The sequence below is a fragment of the Sus scrofa genome, chromosome 10 (assembly GCF_054392235.1).
Source record: "Sus scrofa isolate SSC_HxYL_T2T_F1_AM1 chromosome 10, Sscrofa_HxYL_maternal_Yorkshire_Landrace_v2.0, whole genome shotgun sequence".
Taxonomy (NCBI): domain Eukaryota; kingdom Metazoa; phylum Chordata; class Mammalia; order Artiodactyla; family Suidae; genus Sus; species Sus scrofa.
Genome location: NC_139392.1, coordinates 37367951 through 37378078, shown reverse-complemented (window position 1 = coordinate 37378078; position 10128 = coordinate 37367951). Strand labels below are relative to the sequence as shown.

At 34.4% G+C, this 10128-nt stretch overlaps 2 pseudogenes; one reads left to right on the top strand and one right to left on the bottom strand.

The window, feature by feature from the left end:
• Positions 1 to 7421: 7421 nt before the first annotated feature.
• LOC110258422 (cardiolipin synthase (CMP-forming) pseudogene) lies at positions 7422 to 8338 on the bottom strand (annotated as a pseudogene).
• A 626-nt stretch (positions 8339 to 8964) lies between these two features.
• LOC110258421 (olfactory receptor 5W2-like) lies at positions 8965 to 9864 on the top strand (annotated as a pseudogene).
• Positions 9865 to 10128: the final 264 nt, after the last annotated feature.

Sequence of the window (10128 nt, the reverse complement as noted above, 5' to 3'; positions counted from 1 at the left end):
AGAAGTTCTTCAGTAGCTAAATTGGTTTAGTTAACTTATAATAATAGTGTAGCGCCAGAAATGACTGTAGCTCTCAGTTTTAAACCATTGACAAGGTTTGAGATAGAAGGGAAGTAGACCTGCAGGTCTGGATTACAGCCTTATTTAAGAAGTTAAAGTTAGGTCCTGATTGAACAAAATGTAACCAGAGGAAAAAACCTGGGAGAATAACTAATTTAAAAAGAATCAGAATAAAGTAACAAAGAAAATTTCATATCCTCCAAATGTGTGGCAGAGATTTAAGTGGTAATAAATAACTTGAATAATACAGAGTCATCCCTTTCTTGATTTTAAGGAGTGGACAATTACAGCAAGTAGCTACATGATTTGACAATTACCTCAACAATGTCACCTACAACAATACACTTAATATTTTAGCAGGGGGCTCATCACACAAAAAAAATGGCAATGAAATATACATTCCATCAAAATTAGTCCCTAAGAGTCATTCTTCTCAAAGTTTAAAATGTACTATTTCACTGATTTTCACCTGATAAGTGATATAGCTTTTAGAAAGAAAGGGAGGAAAATAACAACAAATGAATAAAATAAACAGACAGTAAAACAAACAAAACAAATCTTGTGTCCCTGTTAACACTGAAGTGAGATTTCTAAATAAACAGGAAAGTTGCTGGAACTCGTTGCAGAAACCACAAAAACTGTGGCAAAGGAAGGAGACAAACAGCACTCAGAGATATAGAAAAGCAAGGTTTATTCAGCACTGGTGCGGGCTCAGAGGAGTCACCTCCAGAGTCTGAGCACCAGGTCTTTGTTCTCAGTAACTTTTATACACTACAAGGTCTCGATTTTCCCATGTAAGCATCCTGGACCTCCCCCATCCCCAAGCAGACAGTGTTCCTCCCTAAGAAACTGAGCAAGCAAGGTTACAGAAGCAGAACTGGGTAAGCAATGCTGGGTACCTAATTAGCAGGGCTGCTGGCTTGGACAGAGAGCACACAGTTGTTACATTATTACAAGAAGGGTGGCATAGTGATTAGCACAGCTGGAAAGGCTTGCAGCTGCCTTCTTAGCCAAGGGGGGGTTGTTCTTTAGTTAAAACTCCATTTCACTCTCAAAAGCATAAACTATTATATCTTTGATGTATCTGGTTCAAAACAATTTAGAATAAATTAGATAATATGTTAAACATGTGATATTGTATAGTAACAAAAAAGATAATATATAAAAACTCCTAGTATTTGGCAATGACTCTTAAATGCTCTTGTCCCTAAAGTCCATTTGAAAAAATTTCCATAAACACCGGATATGAAGAATTTTATAAGCAAAAAAATCACTCATTTTAGAGTTGATTGTGATATAGTTTAATATGCATTTATATATATATATATATTTCCCTCTTTCCACTAAAATAATATTTTAAAAGATTATAACTATGTATAAACCAGATTATACACAAAGATATATAACTGTGTATAAACCAGATTATGAATGAAATAAATGGGTATACATTAATGTAAAGGAACACAATACCTCTATTCAGAATATTTCATATGTAAATATATTTATTAGATTCTCAATTTTTTTAGAAATCAGGTAGTATGTACAAGGAACCTCGTTATCTCTGTATAGTGTGATTTGAGTTGAATTTTTCTGTTTTATGTGGAATTGTTAATTGTCACAAAAAGTTAAGTGGATGTGTGTGTGTTGTGCATTTGTGTGTTTGCATTTTCTATTATGGATTTAAAACAATGCACTTTTTGGGGGATTGGTAAAGCATAAATAGTAAATGTTGGTTGATTGGAAAGCATAAACTATTTTAACTAGGTAGAAAAATTGGTCATTGAAGAGAATACGAACAAAAACATAATGGAAAAAGTTTATATTTCTACCTCAATAAAACCTATTATATGAAATATTCAGCAATAAGCCATATATTTATATTTTTACTTATTTCTAAGAACTAAATATTGAAAAAAACCCAGACATATATATGGTAAATTTTTCCAGAGTCAATACTGACTGGGCATCACCCACAGCCAAGAAAAGCCACAAGTTCAGTCACATGTACTACTATTTCTGGATAGGATTTTCCTTTTATTTAATTTATTACTATAGTTGATATACAATGTTTTGTCAATTCCTACTGTACAGTAAAGTGATCCAATTACACATATACATTTTTTTCTTGCATTATCCTCCATGTTCCATCACAAGTGATTCAATATATTTCCCTGTGCTATACTACAGGATCTAATTGATTATCCACACCAAATACAATAGTTTACATCTACCAACCCCAAACACCCAGTCCATCCCACCTCCTACACCTACCCCCTGGCAACCACAAGTCTGTTCTTCATGTCCATGAAAGTTTCTTTTCTGTAGAACTATTTATTTGTGCCATATACCAGATTCCAGATATGTGATATCATATGGCATTTAACTTTTTTCTTCTGACTTATGTAGTATGAGAGACTCTAGTTCCATCCATGTTGCTAAAAATGGCATTATTCTCTTTTTTATGGCTGAGTAGTATTCCGTTGTGTATGTATGTACCATGTCTTCTGAATCCACTCATCTGTCAATGGACATTTAGGTTGCTTCCTATATGGGATTTTTATTTGTATATTTTCCTTATTTAATTTCTTCTTTTCTCTAAAATAAAAAAAAATCATCTCCTGTAAACAAATTTGCATAATATATTGTGGGAAAGTATTTATTAATTACATATTTTTACCAATAGTGAAGTAGGGGAGACTTTAGAGATGTAAGTGCTAAATGCTATTGAACAAAAATGATGTACCCCTTCTATAGATTCAAAAAGAAACAATGCAGTATTGACTATTTTCTGTTCAGGTAAACTTTTCTTCAGTTAAAAACAGATACATGTTGGGAATTTCTGCTGTGGTACTGTGGGTTAAGAATCTGACTTCAGCTGCTTGATGGTACAAATTCCATCCCTGCCCTGGTACAGTGGGTTAAAGGATCCAGAATTGCTGCAGCTGATGTGTAGGTCCCAGGTGCACCTCAGATTCAATTCCTGGCTCTAGAACTTCCATATGCCATGGTTGCAGTCATTAAAAAAAAGATACATGTTATCTTTTATAATAAAGGCTTGAGCTCAAAATAAGGGTTTTTTAGTGTTACTATACTCAATGCATGTTTACAAATTTTAAAAGTAATCACTGTCTGTTACAGTCATAAGTGACATTTGATGTTAATTCAAGGGAAAGTGCATTTATATATGTATATATATATGTATGTATATTTCCATTTGTATTTACAATATAGGAATGATTATAAACATTACCACAGCCAATTATTAAGCAGAATTAAAGGAATACTCACAGTTATATACATAAACCACATACCAAGAATTATCAACCCATCTCTTCCACCTCAATTCAACATGTGTGTCCATGCATATAGAAAAACATTCACACAAATGTTTATAGGATATTTGCACATATACACATACATTCATATGGCTACTTGCAAGCAAAAGACATGGCTTAGTAACATTATTTTTCTTCCAATGCCAAGTTATAAAATTGCCAAAATTTATACAAATCAGTGTTATGAGTAAATTTTTCTCCAGGCCTTCCTCAAGCTTTTAGTTTACTACTTGAATATAATGAATCTAAACTGCTTTTATTTAATTTATTTTATGGTGCAGTAGGTTAAGGATCTGGTGTTGTCACTGCCATGGCACATGTTCAATCCCTGGCCTGGGAACATTCATATGCCATGGGGTGATGCAAAAAAAAAAAAAAAAAAAAAAAAAAAGGATTGTTAAGGGAACTTAAATACATCATTGATTCTTATTTATATAAATATTTTGGTTTTGACTCACTAAACAGAAAGGACATTATAAGAAGAATCATATTAAGCCTTTAAATATTTGTGAGTCAATTGCTATTCTAAGAGTGAAGAGATAGTGCAGGTACAAAATAACAAAATTTTCCCCATTTTTACTAGTGGAATCCAGAAATTTTCTCAAGCCACACCTGTATTCATTATGAATGCAATTTGAGTTGAGTTTAGATATTGATTTTTTAACCTGTTGGCCTTTCATGCATTGCTTTTGATTTTTCATTGTTCATTGATTTTTAGGGCTAGAAATAATCCTAAATGATTTGGGGAAGATGAACATTTCATAAAGGAAGAAATTAAATGAATAAAATGGAATAAAAGGAAGAAAATATAAATCACTAACTGGGGAGACTTCGTGTTTCATTGTATTTCTGCTTTGACTAGATATAGATTTAATAAACTGCTGCTTAACATAAAAAATAATTTGTGGTTTTCTTCTTGTGAGATCAAAGTGTTGACAATAGTGAAGAAATAAAGCTGTTTTGATAAAGCTATTGCTGTGTTTTTCAGGGGGAAGTAGAGAACAGAAAATATAATTAATTGGACTGTCCATTATGGCACAGAGGTTAACAAATCTGTCCAGCAGCCATGAGGACACTGATTCAAATCCTCGCCTCACTCAGTGGGTTAAAGATCTGGGGTTGCAGTGAACTGTGGTTTAGGTCACAGATGCAGCTCAGATCCAGCATCGCTGTGGCTCTCGCATAGGCCAGTGGCTACATCTCTGATTAGATCCCTAGCCTGGAAAACTCCATATGCCACAGGTTCAGCCTGAAAAAGACCAAAAACAGAAAATATAATTAATCACATATTAGTATACATTGAACCAGAGGGTGGAATCTTCAGAGATTGAAGTCCCAAATGCTACCTAGTAAAATAAAATGCCACTTGTTTATTTTTATGCCATCAATACCAAGTAGAGAAAGACCTGCTCATCTAAGGTAAGCTCCCAATTCTCCAAATTTAAGAATATAGGAGAAAATATTTACACTCAAAATTAGAGACTTAGAGTTCCCATCATGGTGTAGTGGAAAGGACTCTGACTAGGAACCATGAGATTGACAATCCCTGGCCTCGCTCAGTGGCTTAAGGATCCAGCATTGCCATGAGCTGTGGTTCAGGTCACAAACACGGTTTGGATCTGGTGTTGCTAAGGCTCTGGCATAGGCCATGACCATAGCTCCCAATTGGACACCTAGCTTGGGGACCTCCATATGCCACAGGTGTAGCCCTAAAAAGCATAAAAGCAAAAATAACATTAGAGACTTGTAAACAAATCATTTTGTGTCTGCCTTTTCAGTTTAATAAACTCATCAATTTAATGGCAAAAAAATAATACTTTCTTCCTAGAAGTAGAAGAATCTGTCTCAATTTATTAGTGTCCATAAATGATAGTTTTAATTATTTTAAAAATCTAGGTTCACAGGAAAGCCTATACTCTTTTACACTGGAGTGGTATATACATGAGTTTAAGGTTTTTTTAATATTTTATTTTAAAAAGTAATTTAGTTACCACATTATAAACAGCAATATTTGCAAATTTAACTTCACATAACCTACATGCCATTTATATTCAAGTTAAAAATAATCACTGACTTTTTTTCTGTTTTTTTTTGTTTTGTTTTGTTTTGTTTGTTTTGTTTTGTTTTGTATTTTAGGGCCATGCCCACAGTGCATGGAGATTCCCAGGCTAGGGTTTGAATTGGAGTTGTAGCCACTGGCCTACACCACAGCCACAGTAACTCTGGATCCTTAACTCACTGAGAGAGGCCAGGAATTGAACATGTGTCCTCATGGATCTTAGATTCATTTTCCACTGAGCCATGACGGAAATGCCTCTTTTTAAAATTAAAGTATACATGATTTATGTTATGCTAAAGTGTGCTGTAAGCAAAGTGACTCAGTCATATTATATATATATATATATATATATATATATATATATATATATATATATACATACATACATTATTTTTCTTGCATTATCTTCCATTATGGTCTATTCAAAGAGACTGGATATAGTTCCCTGTGCTTTATACTATAACCTCTTTACTTATCCATTTTAAATGTAATAGTTTGCATCTACGAACCCCAAACTCCCAGGCTATCACACTCCTCTCCACCCTCTTGGTTACCACAAGTCTGTTCTCTATGTCTGTGAGATTGCCTCTGTTTTGTAGATAGGTTCATTTGTGCCATATTTTGGATCCCCCATATAAGTGATATTATATCTATCACTGACATTTTTGTTCTTCTATCAACAGAAACATATATGCATGCATACACAACAGACACAAGTACACACACATCTATATATCAGAAACACTCACTTTTCCACATTCTAGTATCACTTTTTTTAGAAATTCAAAGGTCTTTGAAATTAAATATATGCAAATGTGTGTGTTAAATTCTGTTGTTTGCACTTTTTTAAAATTAGTTTTCTCTAACAGATCAGGAAATTCATCCTTTGGCACCAGTCCACTCCATAGAGAGGTAATGAGTATATTGGCAAATAAATAATATATTTTTATACTAGAGTTTAATAATACTTACTTCATGTCTCACCAAATTCTTTGGGCAGGACCAGTAACATAATCATCTTTATTATTATTAGTCACTTACATGCTCCTGGTTCCTAGAACTAACATAAAAGCATTTTTTCCAGCTCTTTTATTCCTTTAACTTCTTCCAAAGGTAGATTCCTCAAAGTAAAAAAAAAAAAAAAACAAACAAACAACTTGGAAAAATATACAGTTTCATTTTATTTACATAACATGAGTACAGGTTTCAATATCATACAAATATTGTTATATTAAGAGATACAGTTGGAAGGCATGATATAACTTACTGCCTTTTGGATGGGTAACATGTTTTCATTTTCCAACTACTTTGTACTTATTTTCCTGATACATAAATTATTAGGCACCTGAGAGGTTGGAGGACTTCTGAACATAAACACCTTCTATTTTATTATTTTCAAAACTTACTTCATTTTAAATTTCTTTATGTTTACTTCATCCATAACTAAATCTACTTTTATTGTCATTACCTTAAACATTCAAATATTAACCACATGTACTGTTAATATGTACACAGATCCAAAAATCAAACATAAAACTCTGTAGCCAAGTGTATAGGATGTATATTTAAATTCAGGTAATTTATTAGTGCTTTGCGAATGATCTAAATTCTATTAAAAAGAAGTAGCAACTCTTCAGTTTCCATGCTCTGGAATATTTTTTAATGTATTTTTTAAAAATAGAATTAATTGGATTCATTGCTGCCTTATAAATTAATCAAGAAACCTAAGATTAAAAAATTCTAAATTATAGTTTTATTTGCATTTAAATATACATTGGGAATTCTGCATATGCCTATGATCAAGCTTATTTTCAATGCACGTTACTTAAATTTTGATGACATGGTTTGTTCTGACAAGTGATTTTTCAAGCTGAACACCAAAATAAAGGAACTCATATAAGATTTCCACTGGCTTTGCCACCACTGATAATGTATATTGACTCCTTGCTAATGATGATGGATGACTCTCATCTGCAATTTATCACCTGTACAGTTTTCTGACCATAATGATAATAACTCTAAGCAGATACAGCTGTGGTGAAAGAGGTAAAACACAGGATCTGAAGACAAGTGCTGTCAGCATAATTGAAAACTGGACCTGCCAAAGAAACCACCACCAAGATTTAGTGGGCTGCTATGCTTACCTTGTTGTTGAAGCTTAGTTTAAAACTAACAGTGGAATGACAAGGATTGAAATACTTAGTATTTGCAGTGTTGGAAGAGTTTGATATGTGACATTAAAAACAAAACAAAACAAAAAACAAAAAAAAAACAGCAGCAATCAACATTATATCTCTTGAAATTACCATTTAATTAACTGGAATGTAATAAGATCTGCATAGGTCAAGCTAACATATAGGATAGTGATAAGTATTTTATCAGCAAGCAGATCAAGAACACTTTCCAAAGCTGATTTTTCATTGGCACAACATAGAGCAATAAATTCATCCAACAAATCAGCCCAGCTAAAGCAAAATCTCCTGGTGCAATACTAAAATCTTTAATAATCAAATAGACCAAAACTGGAGCCAAGCCAGTTCTCTACATTGACAACATATTTGTGATAGTCCATGGGTTTTCATACAAGTTGGTGGTGCTCGCCTGACCCCACCTGCTGCTCCAGGCTTCTGTGGCAATGTCCTCTCTGGCAGCAGACCCTGGGGGCCCTCTTTCCCCATGTCTGAGCAATGGGCCCATGGGCCAACCCCAGGCAGCTTCAGGCCAAGCGCCACCTGGCACTGCCACCAGTGCTCCATGGGCCAGCTCCAGACAGCCAGAGGAGGGAGGAATAAAGGCTCTGTAGGCACACCCCTTGCCCAGAAGGGCTGCCCAGTGCCCACATGGTGACATGCAGACACCCCCATGAAGCATGCATCACCTGCGAGGCTAGCCTGACTCTGCTGCCAAGGCTCAGGAAGCAGTGGGAGCTTAGCGGCTCAGGGCACCAGCCAGCATCTTCTCCTCAAGCTCCTGAAATCTCAGAGGAACTTGGTGGTCTCCATGCTCCAGAACCAGAGAAACATTTTAAATAATGTTTAATTGAGCTGTTTTTTGAAAAACAAAACAATTGTTATCATTTTTGGTGTCCATGTGAATATTTTCAAACTTAGTAAATGCTCAGTCCTGTCTTACAGGCTGGTGTCTCTAACACTGGTGTCTCTTTCATGTAATGAGACATGTATTTATTTGATTATACATCTAGAGATAAGAAATCTCCAGAAAATTGAAAAGTTCATAGAAAATTTTATACACCATGATAAGATGCAAACTTACATAATTTTTTTCAATGCCTATCACAGTTTTTTGTTTGTTTTTATTAGGTATAGTATAATTCTTCTTCTCTGAAAGAGTAGGTACCTGTCTGGATAATTTTCTGAGTATAAAAAGATAATCACAGAAAGAAATTGTATTCTGTTTTACAGATATTTTGTAGATGTCCAGACATTTGTCTATCTTATTCTTAATCATTTCATCCAAATTTTAGATAAGAAAAAAAGAAACAAAAAATGAATGTAAAAAGAAAATTGCTTCTCTGTGAATAAATTCATTTTCTTGGGAATCACCAGTACTCTAGGGATGAAGATGACCCTATTTAACCTGTTTTAACTTGTTTATCTTATTAAACTTCTGGCAAATCTTGAAATTATCATTTTAATAAGAATGAATTCCCAGCTGCATATACCAGTGTATTTTTTCCTCACTCACCTCTCTTTCTGTGACCTCTGCTATTCCACAGCAATCGGACCCAAGATACTTTTTGACATTTTGGCCAAGAACAAGTCAATCCCCTTCTTTGGCTCTATTATGCAATTCCTGATCTCCTGTGCCTTTGCAGTTGCTGAGTGTCTACTCCTGGCAGTGATGGCCTATGATTGGCACAAGGCCATCAGCAACCCCTTGTTCTTGACAGTCAGCATGCCCAGCAGAGTGTGCTCCCTGCTCATCACTGGGGTTTACATGGAGGGAATGGCAGACTCTTTGATACATAAAACATTAACGTTCCACTTATGCTCCTGTGTATCAAATGAAATTAACCATTTCTTCTATGATATCCATCCTCTCCTGTTTTGTCTTGCTCAGACACACAGATCAATGAATTAGCAATGTGCACCATTTTTTGCTTCATTAAACTGAGCTCTGTTTCAGGAGTCCTTGACTCTTATTGTTATATTGTCCTATCAGTTTTGAAGATCTTCTTTGCTGAGGGAAGGTTTAAAGCTTTCCCCACTGGCACCTCCCACTTAACTGTGTTTGCAAATTTCCAGGGAACTCTACTCTTCATATTTCAGATTGAGTTTTTCCTATTCTCTGAATTAAGACAAAATAATCTCACTGTTTTACACCCTTGTGAGTCCCACGCTAAATCCTCTGATTTACAGCCTACAGAGCAAGGGTTTGAAAAAACCCTAGAAAAATTGAAAAATAAACTAAAAAACTGAAAAATAAAAGATGGCTTTAAATATATTATGAATGTGCAGACACATATAGTACTTATTGTTTTTATAAAATTATATGGTATAGTATGTGAGTTTCTCTAAGTTTCTCAAATTATTAAATAAATGATCATCTGTACTAAAGGCTAGCAATAAGACAATGTTGCAGTTGCCTAAACTTGTCATACTTTACTATGGGCCTTGAACCTATCTATGAAAACTCCTCTTTGTGCAAAACTTC